At 43.7% G+C, this 23,250-nt stretch overlaps 1 protein-coding gene across 12 annotated transcripts in view; it reads right to left on the bottom strand.

Moving 5' to 3' along the window:
• The window catches only part of LOC148429994 (multivesicular body subunit 12B-like), an 80,122-nt gene that overhangs the window by 41,749 nt on the left and 15,123 nt on the right, over positions 1-23,250 (bottom strand). For 6 of the 12 annotated variants that reach the window (XM_088407504.1, XM_088407419.1, XM_088405929.1 and 3 more), the window contains exons 2-4: positions 17,909-18,099; positions 7,191-7,301; positions 6,994-7,055 (exon numbers count right to left, since the gene is read on the bottom strand). The gene's annotated coding sequence lies outside the window, so the exon portion shown is untranslated. The remainder of the gene's footprint in view (positions 1-6,993; positions 7,056-7,190; positions 7,302-17,908; positions 18,100-23,250) is intronic. The other 6 variants (XM_088406751.1, XM_088403510.1, XM_088402680.1 and 3 more) reach the window with 5 other exon arrangements.

The raw sequence follows: 23,250 nt of genomic DNA, 5'->3' as shown, positions 1-23,250 counted from the left end.
AGATGGCCTGTATTGCTTAAGTATAATTTTTTGTCTAATCATAAACTTCTCATATCTCTTCTAATACTTGCGTATCCCATATTATACTCACACATGCATTCACACCACCCGTATTCTTCGACACATGCATACTTTTCCCCGTCTGGTGGGGAGTCTGGACTGCTTCGACTGAGTGCGCCTCACTGCCCTTGTGCAGTGGTGTGCCAGTTGTGCCTTCCCCCATTGCTGTGAATGCCACCATCTGGCGTGCCACGTGGACATCATAATCTCCCCTTAATTACATTAGCAGTGCAATCAGTTACTGCATTACAAGGCCGGGCAAAGAGCTTTTAAATCTTGGAGGAAATCATAAATAATTGCACTAACTACCCAGCGCCAGATGTGTGTGCCAACTTGGCTTCCATGAGATCAATAGTAACCTCAACAAACGGTGTTTCAAATGGACAAAAACGCAAAGATTTCTGGGCACGTTGGTTTCGACCACTCACCTTTGTCCTGACACGTTATCTTTTTAATCATGTCTATTTTCTCACTCATAGAGTTTCTTGGCCACACATTGCATCTACCTGTTACAGCAGCTTTCCTGCACAGGTGACATCCAGGAAACACTGTGTACATAGTATTCCTTATCATTCTGTCCATTATTTCACCTCTCAATCATGTTGCCGCTGTGTAATTATATGTCAAAATTTGCAATCTAACTATTTTCCGTATTTGGACTGAAGTGTGTGATTGCATGTGTGCAGTGTATGTTAGTAAGACATTGCACATTATGTGATACTATCACTGTCTTTCCTTGGAGGGCATGTCGTCTTGTATTGCTTGCTACTTTTCACTCATCTTCCTGTCATGTTCTCAGCTCCCAGGGCTTCTCGAACTGACACATGTCTCAGTCAGATCCTTGCCGGCTTGGAGCACTTCTTCGAGCAACTAGAAGTGGCGCAGATCTTTAATATCACCGAGCTTCAGTAATACACACAAAGCACATTTAAAAAGAAACCGCAAGAAGATCTCTACTTAGGTATCATGGAAAGCGGAACGATATGGACCCCCTTCAACCCCTCATCGTTCGTCCATGTGTGACACACTTCCAACACACTGCCACCCTCACCCAGAGTTGTGCCAAATGGTCAAAGGGGTATTAATAAAAGATGTGTTCAATATGATAATCAGAATTATTTGTTTAATTAATTGATTTTTAAAAAGATTCAGAGGTATCATCCCACAGTGTTGTCAAATTTTTTTAAATAATGATCATGATGTGCTACACATTTTGCTCAAAATTTCTTTGCGAGCAAAATCTCATTACGCCACATGCGACACAACTTAGGCCTCCTTTTAGCTGGTCTAAAAGCTGGACAATTTGAGGCCACCAGATTTTCCAGATGCACAAAAGCCATGCAAAACTAGACTTACTTGTCTCAGCATGAAAATGATGATGCACCTGTTTTTGCTGAACACCAAATATGCGATTATCTGACAAAATAAGGCTAATGGTCTGCACAGATCTTCGTATTTGGTATTTTCAAGGTTCAGATGGTTTTTCGAGAAGTTTTGCACAAAAGCATGATGAAAAGCTAAAGAAGTGCAGTACTGTCTTTGAAAGTCAGACTGAAACTCTTCCCTGAGTGGCACCCATTATTCTTCTCACAGGATGTACAGAAATAAGATACGACTTCACAAAACAGCACTTGGACAATTTATCTCAAAGAGGGAGATATTGATATTAACATGTGCAATGCCCATTTCAATTTGATCACAATCTGGCCTTCCAAGTACTATCTAAATGAGTGGGTGTCATTCCAGCTCCACAGTGTGAGGCAACAAACAGCAAAGTGATGAAAGAGAACTGCGATATTGACTAAATATGTCTTATCATTTATCATAATTTATCCATCCACTTTGTCACAGCTTCAACATTTAAGGAAGACAAACGATACAAGATGGTGTCCCCTCTTTCATACATCCGTGCTCTGGGAAGTGTGTCTAATATGGACTCACTTTTTTCTTTCCAACCGATGTTGGCCTGCATTTGTCATGTTTGTCTGCTGACGGTTTTCACCGACGCTATTATGAAACATTTGGTATTTTAACATTCAATCTGTGTAACAAAATACTGGTATGTAGTCAGTGATCAGCAATATGGCTTACCAATAAAATATACAGGACCTGAACGACTTAACAGAAATAACAAGTACATTTTTTTTGTTGATGTGTGACCATTTATTTTTTTCAGGAGGTTTCACAAGTGCATGATGTTGAGTAGCTTATCTGGGGCAAGTATTACCTATGAGGAAATATTCTTATCGCAAGGAGACAGGGTGGAAGATGTCCAGCTCCATCACAGACACCTAACACTCAATTAAAAACAATTAAAAATGCTGACTTCTTCATGAGTTCGCTAGTCCACCATCTGCTCCCTTGTCCACTAATGCAAAATAACAAGACTGAACAAATCTTCTACAGGGATGTGATCTACTGTCCAATTTTTACATCCAAAATTAATGAAATCACACAAATGTGTCACAATTGTGAAAATAAACCCAGGACTTGCAAAGAGTTATTAGTTTAATAAGATCCAGTTATCTGGGTAACCTATAACAATATGTCTCACTTTTTTTTCCTCCCCTTTACATCTATTACTCACACAGGACTTTGTCACTCAACTCTCTCATGTGCGGTATTTGAATGTGCTGTTTGTCTGTTGTTGTGATTTACAGGCAACATTTTATCAATGCTAGCCAAGCAAGCCCAATCTACCAGGGAGACAGGCATTTTATAAGGGTATAAATAATCAATGACGCTGCATCCGTAATGGTCTGTAATGCAGTTTGGTAACATCACCCCGCCCCCCACCTGCTATAGTGTATTTGTTAGTTCAGAGAATGGAAGACGATTTTTGTGGTTAAGTGATATGACAGGGGAATTGTTCAGGCACCATTTATATTTCTGCTTATTGTCCAATAAATATAGGATGCTGGTATTTAACTATTAGCCAAAACAAACATTCGGCAAACCCACATATCTATCTATCTATCTATCTATCTATCTATCTATCTATCTATCTATCTATCTATCTATCTATCTATCTATCTATCTATCTATCTATCTATCTATCTATCTATCTATCTATCTATCTATCTATCTCTCTCTCTCTCTCTCTCTCTCTCTCTCTCTCTATCTATCTATCTATCTATCTATCTATCTATCTATCTATCTATCTATCTATCTATCTATCTATCTATCTAAGGTGACCATGCCAAACAACTTTAAATGCCTTTTTATCTCAAAACTAGAGCATTTCAACTTCAAACATTCAAATGCAGCAAATACTTGGTCATTTATGAGCTACCGCCATGTATTATTATTCATCATTTTAAAAGGAATTAAGTGGAGAATTAGAGTGTATCTCTTTTCAATTTCCGAGGCATAAGTCTGGGTTTGTGAAAATGCATTACATATACTGTATATAACAATGTAAACAAACAAATATACCATATAAAAACATACAACACTGCATTAAAATATTGATACTATATATTGTGATAACAAATTTGTCTCTAAATTCATGCACAACCATAAAATACTGATTTTTGACAAAGCTCTTCAGAACATTAGTTAATGGGGATGTTCCTTGACCCAGGCTTAAAGGAAGTCGGGCTATGATGGACCCCTCTTCAAAAACTGCATGACGGGGCGCTTGTTTTGATATGTCCTACAATTGGCTGCTGTCCAGGGTGTACTCCACATCTCAGCCAATGGTCAGCTGAAACTAGCTCCCTTGAACTCGTGACCCTATAAGCGCTATAAAATATGGATGTATTGGCTATTTCCATATAACATTTTTGCCTCAACTTGTTTGTTAGTGGGTCTGCTGTTTAACTAACATTAGCGAGTAATGTGCAGTAAATCTTTTTGGTGCTTGTTGGGTCTGCAGCAAACTGGCACCACTACTTTTCACAGCCTGTAACAGCCTGTTACAAATGACTACATTTGTATCTTTTTCTATTTTTTTCATCATCTTGTTCATTGTGTTGTATATTTTGTGTAAATTATCAACAAGCCTGCTGGCTAAGAAATCCTCTGGGGCGCTTACAAAATGCCAACGTGACATTGCAGTTGTGTCATTAATATGGGCTTTAATGTCTAAAGTGTCAAGCAACGGTTGGCTGTGCTTGGGTTGGAGCACATTGGCTCCTATTCTGTTTGGTTGGTTTAGTTAGGTTGTTCCACAAAAAAACAAACAATAAATCAACCAGGCATCAAGCCATTCACAGTAGCGGATTCTGGTATGGGTTATATATGCAGTCACACAGGGTGACCGTTTAAATAAAAATAAAAGTATGTCAATGTTTTTCTATTGGTGTTATGAAATATAAATCATCAGTGCTTGTATGGGAAATTTACATGGGTCCTATGGGAGAGGGGGGGGTGGGTTCCTGACAGCAAATGATTGTTGCAGTGCTTTGACATTGATACGGGGCAATGTCAACCATTTTCAAGACCCTTTCCTATTCGGGCCCCTAGGCGAATGTTTGGTTTGCCTGCCCTGTTGCGCTCCTCTGCAAACAGCATACAGTACATATTTTAAGTTTCGCCCATCCCTTTTTCCCTCCCATGAGCCTGTGTTTCCATTATTATTAATATCTGCCTGTTTAATTTTCAGTTCTGTCATAACGTGTCAGCCTAAACTACAAGAGACAATCTCTTATTGATTACTTCTTTCCCAACAGCCCTGGCTCACGCCCCAACTGATCATGCTTCTCATGCACAGACATTTCATGCATTTCAGATAATAAGCCTCTGCTCTGGAGTTGAAACAAATTGGATGTGCAGTCAGTCACTGTCCAAGTGAATCATGTAGCAGCCTGTCTGCGGACTAGACTTTTTGGATTATCACCTTACCCAAGCGAAGCCCAAGGTGAAGGAAAAGAGCCATGAGCCCAGAGTAGCACAGCACCGTATGGGAACATGATAGTTACATTTTGGCTTTGTATCAGCATGCACCATGTTATGCACCAGTTCAGATTTTTTTACATACAAAAACTGAAATAAAAAAAAAAATCATTATTAAGAAGCTGAACAATATTAATTCAAGATTTGGTCCAAATCAATTGAATACCAATTAGCATTCTCCCTCTCTCTCTCCTCTCTCGCTTTCTCTCCCTCTCCAAGAGCAAATGCCGAAACTCCACGCACATGCTATACTGTTGCTTGACAAGGCAGACAGAGAGCCATAACTACTGAATGTCCAACTACGAACAATACAGCCATTGTTGTTTTCCCACCTGGGAATGTGTAACAGGAAGAAAAATAAAGCATCCTGTCATGCAGGACTAGGCTCCGTTTCAAATTGTGTGCATTCTCACAAATCTAAAATGGACATTTTTGGGAGTTGCATGGGAGGACATGATTAATAATACATCAGGATTATAGAGCGCAGAATGCGCTGCACCGACTTTAATGAGTCCATGGAGGGAAAACAAACCCAGACAGAAAACAACTGCACACATCCTTAAAAACATCTGCATTTAAACCCTACTAAATCTGTCCGCTTCTGCCCAACAGCTTGAAGTATTAAGTTAGTTCCTTTTGCATGGGCAAGGCGGAGGAATTTCCTATTTGACGATCTAATATTGAAGCAAGTTGTACAAGATATGTAATTGTTTCGTTTGAAAAGTACACCTGAGGTGGTTTGCGGCAAATTCCGGGAAGTGCAATAATTGGCACCCTAGTGGAAGCCGACCCCTGTTTGGCGCCAGCTGTTTAAAATATGGATGATATTGTTTTCATTGTTTGGTTTATATTGAGTTTCACTCGGGCCTGTGGTATAATCCTCAGACCCTGACCTTTTCTGCCGTGCGGAAAAGAACATAAACAAGGCGCTGATGTATTCCCTTGTTTACTTGTTCAGATGAGCAGCATGTTTGGATTTGAACATATTCGGGTGTCTGGAATGAGGTCTGGTTGCCTAAGTAGGAGGCAAGGAGAGAGCCTTTTTGGAGTTATGCTGTGGAAATATTGTTGTCAACTTAGTTATGGTGCGCAATGCATTTAATTTCATTGTTTAGATAAATTAGTATTGAAAAAACAGAAACACACACTTAGGATTTATAACATTTCTACAATATTTCTCTTTCTGAGATCAAATACTTGATGTCACTAACAGAAGTGTGAGCGCATTTTCTTCTTCTTGTTCTTCTTCGTCTTCTCTTATTCTTTTACTGTTAATTGTAATACAATTTGATGTAGTACAAAAAATCAAAAAGAAAATGGCCAGAAAAAAAAAAATCCCATCCCAAACTAGCAAGTCCGACTTGTTCTATTCATCAAGAATCATGAAATACAATAAAATACAATACTGGGAATTAAAGTGCCACATTACTTTTACGCTGTATACTATTTTTTCACATATGGCCGCCCATTGTTAAATACACAAATAAGCAAATGATTCAATTTGAGTTAAGTCTTTCTCAGTGTCGACTGTCATCTTAAATCATGCAGAAATGTGATAATTACCCACCCAAGGCCAAAAGGGCCCATCACTGCCACTTTAAATCCAATAAACGCCATGACCTGATCACTGTAATTGACCATCTATCAGGGTCATTGAGGAGTCCGGTGCTGCTAACCGCCGCTTATAATTCCTCTTGATCATTGCTAATTACAGAAAGTGGGAGAAACCAATATCGCAGATACACAGAGACAGCTGCTGCCTGCATGTTCACTGAGGTAGGATAGCATCTTTTATTAATGATGAGCTGTGAGGCTACATACATTCACTGCAAGTGATATAATCATAATGAGATCACCTGTGCTCTTGTCAAATGAGGCTGATTTAAATGGTTGTTCCCGTATTATCAAGATTTTTTTTTCTTTAATTAGAAAAATATGAACATTTAACATAGGGAAACTCCAATAACAAGTGGATATAAGATTAGGCACATCTGCTTAAGCCAATGCAATTCAAGACAAGGTTTAATGTGAACCTACAATTATCGTGAGAGATTTGCTCCAGACCCAGCCGGAGAGATGAACATTCTCAGTGTGGGGTCCTGTGAAAAAAACAAACAAACATGTTTTTATGTATAGTTTTATCCCGCCTGCACACTTTAAACATGTAAACAGTTTGAAACGTGCTCAAACTTATTAACGCTTGTTTTCAAGCGCTCCTCAAGCCTCTGTCCCACCAAATGTTTGTGGATGTCAGCGAAGGTAGCAGATGTTGCTTTCTCATCCGGGTTTGTTCAAGGTTGCCCCTCGATGAGATGGGGGCTTGAGTGCCTCTTCTAACTCCCTTGCTGTCAGGTAATAGGGCACAATAATATAAGATGACTTTGAAGAAAAAAGACTTTCCAAGCACCACACCTTTTCTAATAAAGGCAAAGCGTGCTTGATTCAAGGTATTTACAGGTGGAGGCCAAGCATTTTGAATACTAAGGGAAAGTCCGTTTATTTTGAAAATTTGTTTCAAATAGTGAAACTTTTTTTTTAATAAATTATGGCACGGTGTGAGAATGGTTAGCATGTCAGCCTCACAGTTCAGAGGTTGCGGGATCGATTCCTGCCTTCCTGTCTGGAGCTTGCATGTTCCGGGTATTCCGGTTTCTTCCCACATTTCCCAAAAACATGCATGGTAGGTTTATTTATGAGTGTGATTTGTTGTTCAGCTATATGTGCCCTTTGACTTGGTTCCAACAAGTTCAGAGTGTAACCTGCCTACTGCACAGAAACATGCTGAAAAAGGCTCCATCACACACACTTTCCCTGTGGTATATGTTGTAATAGTCATGACATTAAAATACAAATATTATAACTGGTCACATTACAATTACATAACATTTAATCAGCATTTACACAAAAATAACCCAATGTTACACAGTGCTGAGGTTTCTACTATTGCCGCACAAAACCAACAACAAAAACAACAAAAAAACGTCTAAATATGAAATGTGGCATTTGTTTTATAGTAGTAGATTATGCAAGCGAACCTAATTGTATGCCAGTTAGTTGTTGTACCGTTGGCTAGTGTCTCCAGTTTCAATAATTGTTACGGCGGGACGAGAGAGGACCCAAGAGCACGCACGCACTGGTAAGGGCAATGGCAGAGTGTTTATTGAATAGAAGGTGCGGGTAGTCGTGGGAGCTGACGGGAGCGTGGCACAGACGTCTGGGGGGTTCTGGAGTCGGGAGAGCTGGGGTTTGGCTGGGAGTCGGGCAAAGGGAGCGAGACGGGAGGGGGGCTCGGGCATACAGGTAAAGACGGCAGGCTAGCGGGTGGTCAGAGGCAGGCAAGGTCGAAATACCAAGGATCCAGTCAATTCGGCAGGCAATCGGGAGGTCAAGGGCGAACAGGGTCGGACAACAGGCAGGCTGGCAGGAGGAATTGCTGGAAAGCTCGGCGTAGCGCATAGAGACGATCTGGCGGGTTGTGGAGGGAAGTGACCGGGCTTTATACTGAGCGGGTAAATGGTTGCAGGTGTTGGTGTTCGAGGCTGATTAGAAGGAGGGCTGAGCGGGTGTGGTGAAGCTGGAAGTGAGGTGGCTGAAATGGTGGACTGTGACAGAACCCCCCCATCAAGGGACGGCTCCCGACGTCCCAAGGCCACCACTGGGCGGGAGGGAAAGGCCAACGGCCGGGGAAACCCCATGGGCGGGGGGGCGGGCAACACGCCGGGGCGCGCCACGACGCCCAGACGGTCCAGATGGCTGATCAGGATGAAGGCGGTGAAAGTCAGAGACCAAGGAGGCATCCACAACCTGGCGGGCTGGGATCCAAGACCGCTCTTCCGGGCCATACCCCTCCCAGTCCACTAGGTACTGGAGACCCCTGCCGCGGCGACGGGAGCGGAGCAACCGCCGGACTGTGTACACCGGGCCCCCATCAACGAACCGAGGAGGCGGAGGAGGCGGAAGCGTGGGAACCAGGGGGCTATCTATTGCAGGCTTGATTCGGGAGACATGGAAACTTGGGTGAACACGCATCGAGCGAGGTAGGGCAAGACGCACAGCTGACGGGTTCAGTACCTTCTGGATGGGGAAGGGACCAATGAAACGGGGAGCGAGTTTGTTGGATTCCACTCGAAGGGGCAAATCCTTAGTGGACAACCAGACCTTCTGACCCACCTGGTACGTTGGGGCCGAAGTACGCCGCCTGTTGGCCGTCCGAGTGTAGCGTTTACTGGCCTGCAGCAAGGCCGAGCGGGCTCGGGCCCATGTCCGGCGGCACCGCCGAGCAAAGGCAAGGGCAGACGGGCAGGTGGCGTCGTCGTCTAGAGCCGGAAACAACGGAGGTTGGTAGCCGTGAACGCATTCGAAGGGGGAAATTCCTGTGGCGGAGCTGGTCAGCGTGTTGTGGGCATACTCTGCCCACTGGAGCTGGGCCGACCAGGAGGCAGGGTCTCGGGATGCCAGACAGCGGAGGGCAGTTTCCATCTCCTGATTTACTCTCTCCGTTTGCCCGTTGGTCTGCGGATGGAACCCGGAGGACAGGCTGGCCGTAGCGCCAATGAGCCGGCAAAACTCCTTCCAAAAAGCCGCCCTGAACTGAGGACCCCTGTCTGACACCACATCAAGGGGAAGCCCATGTAGGCGGAAAACATGGTCAATCAGGAGTTGTGCCGTTTCCTTTGCGGAGGGAAGCTTCGGGAGGGGAACAAAGTGAGCCATTTTGCTGAATCTGTCAACTATGGACAGGATGGCTGTGTTACCGTTTGATGGAGGTAGACCGGTCACGAAGTCAAGTGAAACATGAGACCAAGGGCGATGCGGAACAGGAAGGGGGCGCAGCAGCCCGGAAGGAGCCTGATGTGACGATTTATTCTGACTACAAATGGGACAGGCCTGGATAAATTCACGCACGTCCCTCTCCATAGAGGGCCACCAGAACCGTCGTCTGAGGACAATCAGGGTCCGTTGAATGCCGGGATGGCAAGTCAATTTCGAAGAGTGAGCCCACTGTAGAACTTCGGAACGAAGATAGTCGGGGACAGGCAAACGGTTACTGGGACATTGGCTTGGTTTAGTCTGCCCCTTGGCAGCTGACTTCACCTTCTCCTCGATCTCCCAGGTGAGCAAGCCAATGACACATGACGGGGGAAGGATAGTCTCGGGGTCCCGGCATGAACTGTCCTCAAGTTCAAACTGCCTGGAGAGGGCGTCCGGCTTGATATTCTGGGATCCTGGGCGGTAGGAGAGGTTGAAGTTGAACCTGGTGAAGAACAATGCCCAACGAGCTTGGCGGGAGTTCAGCCTCTTAGCCTGACGGATATACTCGAGGTTTTTGTGATCTGTCCACACCACAAAGGGGATCTTCGTTCCCTCCAGCCAGTGCCGCCATTCCTCCAGGGCGGATTTTACGGCAAGTAGTTCGCGGTTTCCTATGTCATAATTTCTCTCTGCGGGAGAGAGGCGCTGAGAAAAGAATGCGCAGGGGTGGAGTTTCCCATCCTTCCGTGACCGCTGGGAGAGAACGGCCCCAACCCCAGTCTCCGATGCATCAACCTCGACCATGAATTGTTGACCAGGATCTGGCATTTGAAGGATTGGGGCCGATGTGAAGCGGTGCTTGAGTTCCTGGAAGGCCCTTTCGGCACCTGGGTTCCACCGGAAAGGGGTTTTGGGGCTGGTGAGGGCCGTAAGAGGAGCTGCCGTGGCGCTGTAATTCCTGATAAATCGCCTGTAAAAGTTAGCAAAGCCAAGAAAGCGCTGCAGTTGTTTTCTGGTTTCGGGCGTTGGCCAGGAAGTAACAGCCGAGACTTTTGCGGGATCCATACTGATGCTATCCTTAGCGATTATGTAGCCCAAGAAGGACACTGATGAGGCATGAAACTCACACTTTTCCGCTTTGACAAACAGAGAGTTTTCCAGCAGGCGTTGCAGAACTGCGCGAACGTGGAGAACATGCTCACCCTGCGTCTTGGAGAAGATGAGAATGTCATCCAGGTAAACGAATACAAATCTGTCGAGCATGTCCCGCAGGACATCGTTGAGTAGTGCCTGGAAGACCGCTGGGGCATTGGTGAGTCCAAAGGGCATGACTAGGTACTCATAGTGTCCGAGCGGGGTATTGAAGGCAGTCTTCCATTCATCGCCTTCCCTAATCCGCACGAGATGGTAGGCATTGCGTAGGTCGAGCTTTGTGAAGTAGGCAGCCCCCTGCAGTAGCTCAAACCCTGAGGTCATTAGTGGAAGAGGATATCTATTCTTAATCGTGATATCGTTCAGGCCCCGATAATCGATACAAGGGCGGAGAGTCTTGTCCTTCTTCTCGGAAAAGAAAAACCCTGCCCCCGCCGGAGAAGAGGAAGGACGTATGATGCCCGCCGCTAGCGACTCGTTGACATACCTCTCCATGGCCTGCCGTTCTGGACCCGACAGAGAGTATAGGCGACCCCTTGGAGGCGTTGTCCCGGGCAATAGGTCAATTGCACAATCATAAGGGCGGTGGGGAGGCAGGGAGGTTGCACGCGCTTTGCTGAAGACTTGGCTAAGGTCGTGATACTCAGGCGGCACACCAGCGATATCGGCATGCGCAGGCGGAGCGGCGAGGGGATCAGGAACAGATGCGCGCTTGAGGCAGGAGAGATGGCATGATGAGCCCCAAGCCAAAACGACTCCCTTCTCCCAATTGATGTGAGGGTTGTGGCGACAAAGCCAAGGCAGCCCCAAAATTAGCGGTATCTGCGGATGATCTAGGATGCAAAATTGTATTTTTTCCTCATGGTTGCCTGACAGGCGCATAGAGAGAGGTGCGGTTTGGTGAGTTATCACCCCCAGTGGGCGCCCGTCCAAGGCATGGGCAGGTGAGGGTTTGGGCAGAGGGAAGCTCTTGAGACCGAGTTGAATCATTAGCTGCCGGCTAATGACGTTAGCGTCAGCCCCAGAGTCCACCAGGGTGCCTACAGTGTGGGGGCCATCAGACAGCAGGAGTTGGGCTTGTAAGAGGGCTCTGTCACGGGACAGGGAAAGAGTCACTTGACCCATTTTTACGCTACTCGGGACCGGGATTGGTCTTTTCACTGGGCATGCGGAAATAAAGTGTCCTGGTTCCCCACAATAAAGGCAGAGCCGGGCGGAGCGGCGGCGTTGCCGCTCTTCAGGAGTCAGGGGCGCGCGAGCTGGCTGCGTTGGCGCACTCCCGCCACCGGGAGGAGCTGACGTCGCCAGATGGGAGCTCACTCTGGCCGGCGGAGAAGCCCTCTGGTGCGTCTCTTCCCGTTGCAGTTCGCGTAGCCGATGCTGCAAGCGGATATCTATCCGCGTCGCCAGGTTAATCACCCCGTCCAAGGTGACGGGGAGTTCATGAGAAACTAATTCGTCCTTAAGACGGCTGGACAGTCCATGAAGGAAGGCGTCTACGAGTGCGGGACCGTTCCACCTATTCTGACTGGCTCGCGTCCGGAAGTCAATGGCGTAATCCGCCACCGTTCCGTCGCCTTGACGCAACTCGAGCAGGCCCCGACCCAATTCCGCACTGGCGTAGCTGAGTCCAAAGACTTTTAAAATCTCCTCCTCGAGCGCCTGGAAGGAGGCACACGCGGGTGACCGTCTCCTCCATTCCGCCGTTCCCCACAAGCGGGCTCGGCCCGTAAGGTGGTTGATGACGAACGCTACTTTAGCGCGCTCGGAGGCAAATGTTCGGGGCTGCAGGGCGAACAAAAGTGAACAATTCGTTAGAAACGCCTCGCAAGTTTCGGGATCACCTTCGTAGCGTTCCGGGACGCCAATTTGGGGCTCGGGCCGGTCATGAGGCAGAAAATTGGGCGGATGATCGGGAGCGGATGACGGCTGGATGAGGGATCGGCGCGCTGGGTCCATTTGGACTGGCCAGATCGTACTGTTACGGCGGGACGAGAGAGGACCCAAGAGCACGCACGCACTGGTAAGGGCAATGGCAGAGTGTTTATTGAATAGAAGGTGCGGGTAGTCGTGGGAGCTGACGGGAGCGTGGCACAGACGTCTGGGGGGTTCTGGAGTCGGGAGAGCTGGGGTTTGGCTGGGAGTCGGGCAAAGGGAGCGAGACGGGAGGGGGGCTCGGGCATACAGGTAAAGACGGCAGGCTAGCGGGTGGTCAGAGGCAGGCAAGGTCGAAATACCAAGGATCCAGTCAATTCGGCAGGCAATCGGGAGGTCAAGGGCGAACAGGGTCGGACAACAGGCAGGCTGGCAGGAGGAATTGCTGGAAAGCTCGGCGTAGCGCATAGAGACGATCTGGCGGGTTGTGGAGGGAAGTGACCGGGCTTTATACTGAGCGGGTAAATGGTTGCAGGTGTTGGTGTTCGAGGCTGATTAGAAGGAGGGCTGAGCGGGTGTGGTGAAGCTGGAAGTGAGGTGGCTGAAATGGTGGACTGTGACAATAATATTCATAAGAAATGTAAGCTCTGCGATTAGCTCGTGTCCTTGTGTCTATCCTGTGAAAAGTGGTCCTTTCAATAGCAACAATAATTTATGGCAATCAAACACATTGTTTGGCCATGATTTAGTTGTCCTCGTTTTAAGCAGGCTTGTATGATAGGAAAGAAAGCAAAAAAGGCTGCTGCTGTTGAAAATATATATGTCATACATGTCAAAAGTTTGAAAATACATTTAAATTCAAATGGTAAAAAAAAATAAAGTCAAGAAAATCATGGTGAATCACACTAGATGCCCGAATACAGCTGGGATAGGCTCCAGCACACCCGCAACTCATGTGAGGATAAATAGTTAATATAACAAATAGATGAATGAAACATTAGATGTAAATTTGCAGTTTCAGGAATGTGCACCAAAATGGTAGCCTTCACGTTTATCAATGCCCAATAAGTAGCTCTGAGTTTCAGAGAGAGCCTTTTTTGAGAAAGCCAAAACATGCAAAACTAGGAAGAGTAGAATTCATCAAACGATGGATGATTACTTTTGCAATAATTGGCACTTCATATCTTGGGATTTAGTCACAGAGAAAACATATTCTTTATTGAACTTTTATGGTAAGACGTCTACCTCCTTTTCACCACTGTAATTTCATAAAAGCCATTGAGCCTTTGAGTAACCCTTTTTATAGTAATTCATTTATGACTCCGGTCACAGAGGGGCTGCATCTGCTGCCACAAACACTTCGACGTGTGTATGGCATGAGGATGAAATCCACAATCCAGGACCTCCACTTTTCCTTCATAAGCACATCATAAAATATTCCACCCGACTTTTACAATCGACTCCTTTCACCGCAGCTTTGCACATTTCTTTTTTCAGAAAATAAGAATGACATAACCTTGGATCATCGGGGGATTTCAAATTGATTCGGCTTTATACAAAACATACCATTCAGATGGCTTGTTTTACTGAGAGGATGGGCAGGAAAGGAAATGGAGGCATGACAATAACACCCCAGATGGAGAAATAAAAAGACAAAGCGAGTGAGTGACCGGTCAAGACTGAGATGACTGATACATGTTATCACATTCCGAAACAAATTTTAAACCCTTGGACGCCTTTGTAATGTGGAAACCTACTTCTTCTGTCTTTGTAGAAAAAAAAAAAACTAGTGTACCACTTTCCCCCACTCAGAACATTGCTCACATTGCCATTCCCTGAAGGTTGAAAGCAAAACATTTCTCAGATGGCTACTCCCACTGGGACGAGAGCTCTGAAGATGGAAATGCAAAGATAGTTTTATTGTGTGGTTGCAGACATATAAATCTTGAGGTTTTTTTTTTTTTTTTAAGTTATGTTCGTGTGCCAACAACAACCCGAGGGAGAGAACATGTCACACGTTACCGCACAATATTTTATTCACTGAAAATCTGAGAAGAAAAAAAAGAAAATACACATTCTCTAATTATGAAGTTTATATTATTTGGGAGTGTCCTTTTGGTGCTCAGATTTGGTCAAGAGTCTTGGTTCCTCCTCAAGTATGGAAATAAATTTGATATACTGTACTGTATATACTGTAAGTAAAGGTGGAAAGAGTGGAACAGCAGAAAATGGCTGCATGTAATCTAGGTATGGGAAATGGTTTTTGTTTTTTGTTTTTTTAAAGAATACATTGGTTGTAATTAATTCAGTGCATGTTTGGTTACAGTTTTATGTTCAGACACTTGAATGCAGAAAATATGAGCAAAGAGCGGTGATTAATAAAATAAAGTTATTAGGAATAATGCAAGTACCTGTTTTACATATTATACACTGATATATTTACTCAAATGTAGCATTTTTTTCTGAGGGAATAGAACACAAAGAAGTCTGGGAAGGTGGATATGAAAAGTATGGAACCCTGTGGTTTTGCTCAGGGCTGGTAGCAAGGTGCAAATCAACGTGTCCAGAGGTTGCAACGGTGGGAGGGCAATAGCTACCCTAAATGAAATACTTTAGGCTCTCTCATGTGCTTGAAAGAAAGTCAATGTGAGGGCATAAGTTCTGCGATGGATGTGGCACGACCTGGGTGCTTGTGAGGGATATTAACACTGAGCAGCTCCTTCATATGTTCTCATAGAAGCATTGTGATTTATGGCTACCATTGATTATGTGAACCCCCCCTCCCAACCCCACCCTCCCACAGGTTCTCTAATTTTTGTGCGGACCTGTTGTTGACTGCTCATTATTGCCCCAAATTGGATTAGGACTTCTGAAGGTTTGTGGTACTTTCCTTTAATGTACCATTATAACATTACATATCTATGTTTAAATATGTTTTGACAATTGCTATCTCTTTTGAAGGGCTGGCTTTGCGTTTTGAATTAGGAGATGATCTTTTACCAAAATTACCATTTTACAGTAAGGAGCTACAGCTGCAATATAAACATCAAGATCACCAATCTGCAAACTACTTAGGATTTATTTTTAAATCAAATTAAACACAAATGTCAAACAAATAATGACAGGATAAGGAAATTAAAATACAATCACACACACTCAGACAAGCTCAGCTTGCCAATGTTGTACCTCGCCTTCGGAGGCAGAACAAACTTGGGAAATAAAAAGTGGCAGCTCTGAGCAAACTGCACTTCAGAGATTCAATTTTTTTTCTTTCTTCCACACGTGACGAGTGAGCCATGCATCTTTGCAGAACAATACATCTGTGTGTCTAATTATTTCTTTTCAAGTCCATACAATGAAAAGATTTCATGTGTTCCTTTTACCAGGGCGGGGACAACAAGGGGAGTGCCCTCCAAAATATTCCATCTCAAGCCTCTGACATCCATCTTCAGTCTGCATGTCAACATTGCAACTCAGTAGACACATTTTGTTTTAATGAAAGCTATCCAGGAACTACACAATCAGGTGTGCTGACACATTTCAATTCCACAGCGTACAAGTACGCTCTCAAACTTGTATTTAAATTAAAAATTTGCATTTTAATTATTTTCTATTCAACAATTGGAACTGTGATTCCACAAAAAAAGTCCCAATAGGCTACACATTACCAATTATTTAATATGGCTAAGAAAAAAAAAAAAAGAAATGATAGATCCCATGAAATTTCTATACACATTTTGCATTTTACGTAAAGATGCAGGTCTTGTCTGGCGTTTTGAGCACAATAAAAAGCATCATTGCATTGAAATGTTTCTGCTGCACTGCGGTCACAAGGGGGTAGCATTGACACAGTTGTACAAGGGCTTTTGCTGGTAGCACAGCAGTGGGACAAACTGCCTTTGATGTAATTGAGGTCTTGGACCGCTTAGAAATAGCACAATATTGGTTTGTATGTGGAAATGCTCAAGGAACAATGGATTTCCATAAGTGGATGTAAAATCGTATTTGGAGCATCTCTGGCATGTTAACCGCTCTCTAAACATCAGGCAAAGAGCTTTTTCAGGATGGGACAGGTAATTTGAGGCGCTTGGCTTGAAATAATGGAATGCGGCGGTAGGATTAAATGTGTGACTATAACATTCAGACTGGACTAGTTTATGTCAGTCCAATTTTAGCTATTTCCAGCTTAAAAGACAAATGCAACCCACATCCTAATGCATGTCAGCAAGCGCCATAAAAACACATATTTGTCAACATTTTTTTTAATCATCATTTAGAATTACAAATAGAATGACATTATGCATGTAGCAGGGAAAAAAAAGATGTCAGGTAAAAAAGATAATTATGACCTTCAGCCAGCATATATTGAGCAGCTAATTATCAATCATTCCAGTGCCACCCAAGTATTCCCCGAATTAATATTTTTGTCTATCCATCTTATCATGGAAAGAAATACTTAAGAGTACGAGTCTGGCAGGGATCCATAAATAAAGGTTACCTATTTACATATTCAGTTCATCATGAATATTGCATACTCTGTACATAAAAATTCAAATGCAGCATTTATGAAATATGATCATGCTGCAAATGTGAGAAGACATAGAGCACAACCCATTCATGCACAGGCGGATTTAGAGCTTCCCTTGGTGATTAATAACGCACACACGCACAAAAAAAAAAATAATACCGGACCAGCAAAGAGTAACTCTTATTTAAAGACCTTTTTGTTTTCGTGTCAGCTCCAGGAAATTTATCTCATCATTTGCTTTCCGCTGGAAAAATATTTTCCAAAGACGACATTTAACTTGAGATCAAAATGGACAAAAACTTGGAAAAAAAAGCTGTATTGTTACTGGTTCCCGATTGGTCAGTCATTTTTTTTCGAGTGTGGCCACATAGAATAAAAAATCAATCCATATTATGCTTCTTTATGTTTTATAGCAGGCAGTAGATGTATGCATGTGCAACAAGAACATTGACCAATGCAGCGTCGACACAGATACCTGCGTGCATGCCTGACAACGGCTTATTTTGTGTGTAAGTATTTCAAGTAGCTGAGAGGAATAATGCCATAAAAGGTGCTAACACCGCAGCAAGTGTCTCATCTCCTCTTGTGAACTAGTTAACCTGAAAGAATAGCGCCGACGAACGTGCTTCAGCAAAAGCAAATTACCTGGGTTTTGTGGAGGGGAACTAATCTCTCCAAGCATGACAGTGGACAGGAAAGGCCTCTTACTGTTATTATGATGTGTCGGCTTGTGTTAGATAGAGGGCCTTGATGGCCGCATCAGGAAGGAGCATCGAAGCCCTTCCACCATGACAGGACTCTGATGGATGCATGGGTGGCGGATGGAGGTAGGAAGACTGGAGATGAGGAAAAGGAGGAAGATGATGTGAGGTGCAGCGGGGGTTAAATGCAGCATACACATGCTCAAAATGGTCGAACGCTCCAAATGTATTCAATTGATTCTTAGTCAACTCTTTTGGTGTTAGACAAAAAACAAATGCGCACATTTTTAATGTATATTTGGGCAAATGCATTTTTTTTTCCATTTGTGAAAGGACAGCAGCAGATTTCAACATTGGATTTGCAGATGTTTTTTTTTTCTTTATAAATACTAAAACAGTAATGCTAATTTACTTGTGTGAAAACGCAGAGACACTTGTTGGTGTGACATCTGAGAATTGGCACTGCTGAGCTATCTTACACAGTCTCCATACTAAAATATTAAGAGCCTGTATTTCTTCCATGTCAGCAGATTGTAATTTGGTTTCCGGTGAATAAATGCAGCTTTAGATGGCAGAATTTCATGCAAACACCAAGCCCGAACATTGCTCCTTAGTCCCAGGGGTAAATCAGTCGGGGGAAGTGTTACGGAGAGAGATGGTGCTCCTCTTTGGCCTGGTAAAGATTGGGTGCGGGGTGGGGACGGGGGTGGCGCACGCACGGCAGGACAGGTGCTGTGAGCTTAACACTGGGGAGCCTCACCAGGCTGCAGCGGCTGGCCTACATCCATCTCTGTACCAGGGGAGATAAATAGAAAAATGTGACCCAACCAGTCTAACATCCCGACTAGGGCAGCGATGTGTTCCAACAACGGCGGGGTGAGGAGGGCTCCCCATATCATCACTAAAAACGAGGCCCACTGCAATTAATCCCAGCTCTAAATGAATGTCTTCTGCATGCAGAATAGCTCTCTGTGGCCGCTGGAATCCATTAATGGTGCAGAATAGAGAAAATAATGGAATTCACAACACGCCGCTGATAAAATGGAGCTCAAAATGGGCTCATTTCCAGATCAACATTTTTTGTCATTTTGCAAACCTTAATTTTTCTGCCTTTATTGTACAAAATGGTGTGTGATCTTTCAACTGCCCTTTGTCTTGGAAGAAAAATTAATTCTCATTTGCATTACCACGTCTAAATGTCAGCCACCGATATTTTGTTAGACATTAGTAAAGCTGGCAGCCAGCGTCACAGGATAATTGCACTCAGCCTGGCAGAGGGATTTACATAATTTCAGATAGCAATTAAAGAATCCTTGGGAATTTTCTTCCCAACCGCTCGCGCTCGCTCTCTCTGTGGCTCACTTCAACAAAAGAAGCATTCGTTTACATTAAGCTCCATGCTCCTAGCTGTTCATTTGCATGCAATTAAAGGTTTTCATGATCTTGAACAGTGGGGTAACATTTAAAGTGCTGCTTTAAAGCAACTACTTCTGAATAATGAATCATTTCAATTTTTTAGAAGTCAGTGGGAGTTTATTGACTGCCCGTCCACAGCAAAAGTTTCTTTTCCCTCCAATTCTGTCAACGAAACGTGGAGGCTTAATTGCCTTAAATAAATAAAAAAAACACCGCACTTTTGCATTTTTTATACTCGAAAAAGATGTACTGTATACGAAACATTGGCCGGACGACAACCTGACTGGCATGATACATCTATAAATATAGAAATAACAATATGGGAATAAAATGTGCGCTGAAAACCCTCCCCTTTTCCAGAATAAACCGTTGAGAAGATATTTGCCAGTACTGAGGAGATAAACTTCCTATGTACTGTATCTTTAATTAGGTCCCTGTGGGTCCTAGTGTTATCTGCCATGCTGATTAAAATAAACATTAACTTGCCTGAGAACTGACTGTGATAATATTCATTGGTGTGTGTGGGTGGGGGGGGTGCATGTGTGTGTGTGTGGTAAAACCAAGCATATGGTTTCCTGCTTAAAACACACACACACAAAAAAAAGTGGGATTTTTCAGTTATCAGAAATACCCGTTTCAAAGCAAAAGCAAATCCACACTGGTTTAAATCCAATGTGCCTATGGTGGTCTGTCTGACACATTTGATACGAGTCTGGATCATCAGGATTAGTAAAACCAAGCCCTTCTCATGGGAGGTCTGTGTAGCTCAGCAGTCCAATGCGCATAATATATCGACTGTACTTTGGAGTTCACGTCTCGCTCTCTTATATCATGTTAGTTCCCTCCTTTGTATTTAATCAGTCTACTTTGCACAAACCAATCAGACAGAAATGCGGCCCAATTATTGGGAAGAGAAAATTGTGATTAATAGCGCGGCTTTGTGATAAGACAATAAAGCTTTGTCACAAAGCTGAGAAACAAATAAAAAGCCTCAGCAGAGCAATACCCTTCACACTTCTTCCTTGATTCCCTCTCCTTCCTTAACGGCATCACAGAACATTTTCACACTAGTCGTCCCACCGCTGTAAAATAAATTGTGACAGTAACTCAATATGAAGTGAAATAGCTGAGAAAGCCTTGAGTTCACTTGCGCTGACAGTGCTGTTTAATTCCATCTTGTGCCAGCCTGACATTTCTGCTGCCACTAAATATTAAACATGTGTACCCGTTTCATTTGCATCTGGTAATGAGGTGGGAGACAGCGCCCAACTGGTCAAGCCTCTCCCTCCGTCTCTCCCTCTCCCACGTCTATATGCTGTTTTGCTGCCTCCAACACAGTCCCATGGATGAGTGTAAACAGCCGCATAAGTCTGAGAGGAAGCGATCTTATAGACAAAATGGAAGGAAAAGGTGGAGGGAGGGGGAAGGCGCTTTCAATTCTTCCTGGACTGACTTGCCTTCTGAGCAGTAATTAGGATGAACGTGGCTTGCATGTAGGCGACATAGTCGTGTTAGCAGAGTTCATAGAAGCAGACTGAAAAAATCTCAGCTCACGAGTGATGTCCGCTTAGGATGACATTTCTTACGGAATCTTTTAAGATGCATTCCTTGCTGCAAAATGCATTAGTGGAAAGAGCAGGAACACAGGCACAAAAAGGGAGGGCCGAAGGTGATTGCTCTAAATGTCATCACATCTTCATAATGCAATATATATTCATGCCGTAGCGGTCCGAGTGGGCAGACAACACAGTTGTGTTCTGAGTTGTGTTCTGTAATCCGAATGTGTGATGCCTATTTTGATTTCCCATGCACTCCTGGATTAACATTTTTGAACGTTAGAGTCAAGTTTTTTTGGACATTACAGTCCGAGGGATTTCCAAAAGTACTGCTTTCCATGAAATAAGTACACTTGCACAAGTCAACGTAATAAAGATTGGCTTGAGAAAATGCAATTCCTGTATACTCAGCATAACTAATTATAACCCGTAACTCGCTCCAGTAACAAAACCCATTGTAACGAATCAAACTGACAGTCGGAAGTTGAAAACCGGAAGTCCTCCACTTTATAATTTTCCCATGAACGCCCTCAGGAATTAGGTGGTTATGGATGCATATCGCCATTAGCGATGCGGACGAGCATCTATATTCGGTATACCGAATACCACTGTAATAAATGCGGGTTCAAATAAGCATGAAACTGTTGTAAGTCTTGTTTGGTTTATGTTTTATTCTCCATCCAAAAATGCCTTGTGCTGGCTAGGTAGGTGGGTTTAAAAATATTTCACAGCGGGGACATCATTGAAAAAATGTTGAGAACCACTGTAATTGGGCATTAGAAGAAATCAAACCAGGATTGAGATGGATGTTAATGTCAAAATATGAGCAGAACACAGTGTTAAGACTGATGATTGATAGCAAGTGGCTGTTTGCAAAAAAAAAAAAAAAAAATCCATAGCTAAGCAAATTCTTCAGTCATTAACAATTGTGTCCGTTACCGTGCCTCCGGTGGGACTGCGTGTCCTGAGGTTTACTGTTGCTAGCTTGTCATGTCCACGTCAACAGCACTTATCGCCTTCTGTCTGAGAGCTGAGGCATTTCCCAGGCATTTAGCTGCTTGTTTGTCTTCTCCTGATTTCCCCTCCAAATCTGTCACATATAGTCTTCACCTGACACCTCACAGACTGTTCTTCTCTCAAACGCTGTCAAAACATGAAGATCCAAGAGCAAAAGATAGCAGCAGGGAGCCACATATTGCCACATGTTATACTCACCTCAACCGCCAGTGCACATAAGACAAAGCGGTCTCGCACTGTTGGCTACTTTTGTTAACATGCTAACATATCCAAATGAGAGAAAATGAACAGTTTGTGTGTACAGTTTTCGGATTTGCAGTTAATTTGCACTCAGCTTTTTCATTGCTCACAGTGTAAATACGTTTGTACATCACTCAGATGTTCGCCCCCCCCCCCCCCCCCCGTTTTTTTTTCGGGGGAGCGGCTCTAACATGAAAACATTGCATTTCTCACAAGATGTCTGGCACGGAATCGCATACTTTAGTCTGTGCATTTTTCTCTTTTTGACTCTCTTCCTCCTACTATTTCAATAAGCTCTTGAGTTTAATACATTATTGATCTCAAGGTTGAACTACAGGCCACTGCATTACAAGGATGCTAAAGCCCATCATGGCATGACACTTATGTACATCTGAAAGATTATACCAATTATGAAGTCAACCAACAGCAACCTCAAAAAGCAATCAATTGTCACATTGGAAAGAATTTTGTCCCGCAATGCTATTGGTTTTGTGGTTAGACCTAAGGAGTGGGCGTGCGATGTTAAATGACCTGCAAAGGCTGAATATTATCTTTTTTTTTTCCTCTGTGCTTGTTACCATTCCCTCCGATGGTTTTGCACGTCATCCTACAATTGTTCTCACTTTGGGTAATTGGTGCATTTTCCGCTCTCTTCTACAAAGCATTGGTTTCCAAAAGCAAAATCATGGGTAAGTAGGTAAGTGCACCCCCCCACACACCACAAAAACATATTCATGTCAGTGAAAATTAAATGAGGTACTGGGTTATTCTAATTCTACACATAATACAGTTTAAAGGGACAGTGTGTACGATTTAGACCGTTTTCCAAAAAAAAGAATAAATTAAATGATTATAAATTTCAAAACTTGCAAATAAAGGTGTTCTTAACAACCAACAGTATGTTTTAAATATAATCATAGGTCTAGTTATCATTAAATTATATTACATGGGGGGTGGCACTCCACCGGAGGTCGCCATGTCTGTTACAGCTACGGACAGCAGGAGAAGTGTTTATTGCTGCATTTACCATAATGGCCATAAATTACACATATTCCCT

Source organism: Hippichthys cyanospilos, chromosome 1 (genome assembly GCF_059441005.1).
Source record: "Hippichthys cyanospilos isolate Australia breed blue-spotted pipefish chromosome 1, RoL_Hcya_1.0, whole genome shotgun sequence".
NCBI classification, from domain to species: domain Eukaryota; kingdom Metazoa; phylum Chordata; class Actinopteri; order Syngnathiformes; family Syngnathidae; genus Hippichthys; species Hippichthys cyanospilos.
This window is presented reverse-complemented; position numbering and strand designations above follow the sequence as displayed.